The following is a 1,641-nucleotide window of genomic DNA, read 5'->3' on the forward strand; positions in this document are numbered from 1 at the left end:
GACTCTTGTTAGAGTCAGCCAGCCTCCACTGTTCTGGGTACTCAACAGTCCATTTTCCCAAGTCCCAAGTATTTCGGAAGGCATTGCTTTTGTACAAAAGAAAAAAGAAATTAATAAATGTACATTAGTAAATAAAGATAAGAATTTTTACATTTACAAAGCACATAATACCATAGTATAGCCAGGTCCAATTTTTTTATCCACACATTTTATCCCACAAAATGAAGTGGTTTCCCTTTTCGGGGCTCTGTCCACCAACAATTCTTGGAATAAGGACTGTGGCATTCTCATCAAGGTCCTTTAAAATATTTTTAAGTAAATAAGTAAGTAAATATGTCCCTTGCCCCTAAAATTTATTTCATAGATTTTCATTTACCTTCAGACAAGAACTGTGACTGTCATCCACATGTTGATAGTGAAGGATCGCCACCAGAGAACGAACGTGTGCACCTGTAAAGCAGTTCCACCATGTGCTTTACAGAGCTGTGCAATCCTTGTGTCAAGAATCTAAAAGAAATAGTAGATTTCAATAAAATGTTGTTGAATAATATAAGAAGTACATATAGGAGGTTTGTGTACAAACGACCATATAAATAAGCTGCCATTGTACGCATATGGAGGGCTCGCCTGAGTCCCAAAATTTCTCCAATCATGCATTCATGTCTATGTCTCAGCACCCTCTGACAGAATCCACGGTTTCGAGAATATCCGAGAAACTTTATTTTTCGACCCAAAAAATCAAATAAAGCACACCTGTGCGTGATGCATCACCTCCTGCCATGTCTGTCTTCAGGCAGTAAGAGTCATGGTCATCATGAATATTCACTGAAAAAGGTTGTATATGTAATATTTTAAATTTGGCATAAACATTTACTTCAAAAAGTGGACCATCTACTGTAATGTACTGCCTCACTCACCATTCAGGTTAATGTCACGCCGCAGGAATGGTTTGAGTTGGGACACATTGGTTTTCTGGCGGAGAATGTTGCCTGATTTGTCTGCAAGTGTAGCAACCCCTTTTCCAGTAATGTCTTTGACTACAAAAGGGCCTGTCCAGTTCCCCTCTAAACGTCCCCTCTTTTCTTTTGCTTGCTTTGAGTACCTCCTCTCCTTCGTGGATGTGAAATGATTTCACATTTTTTCTTTTCCGGGACTCGTACTCTGCCTTTTGCTTCCCCTGTGCTTTTTCAATGTGATCCCGCACCTTATGAAAATAATGTATAATAAACAGACTTAATAGAATACCTTAAATAATGTGAATTATTACTTAATTATAGTTCATACTACAGACAATTACCTTTGCCTGTACTGCTGTCACCTCTACTATCCGTGTGGGCATTACAATATTCGGATCCTCTGCTACACAGCAATCTGTCTCAGACACTACCTTTGTGTTTAGAACCTCTGGCGTGTTTGGGTGCCGGTGAAACATCAAAATGAATGGTGTATACTTTGTAGAGCCCTAAAAAAAGTGTTTCAACAAATTACATTTACATAATCAGATCACTTTTTGATGTTACGAGTAAATTACTGCAATACAAGTCACATACATTATGTAAGCACGTTACATTCTAATAATACAAAATACATTTATTTACATAAATGTCACTGCAGATTAAGTATTTTCAAAAACAATATTCA

At 37.4% G+C, this 1,641-nt stretch overlaps 1 long non-coding RNA gene across 1 annotated transcript; it reads right to left on the minus strand.

The window, feature by feature from the left end:
• Positions 1-753: 753 nt before the first annotated feature.
• LOC311070085 lies at positions 754-1,412 on the minus strand. Its single transcript, XR_014603617.1, has 3 exons — positions 1,298-1,412; positions 918-1,204; positions 754-825 (listed from the first exon to the last, which is right to left on the minus strand). It is a non-coding gene; the product is annotated as an uncharacterized lncRNA (long non-coding RNA).
• Between the last annotated feature and the right edge of the window lie 229 nt (positions 1,413-1,641).

The sequence above is a fragment of the Abramis brama genome, assembly GCF_963993115.1.
Source record: "Abramis brama genome assembly, chromosome: 19".
Taxonomy (NCBI): Eukaryota; Metazoa; Chordata; class Actinopteri; order Cypriniformes; family Leuciscidae; genus Abramis; species Abramis brama.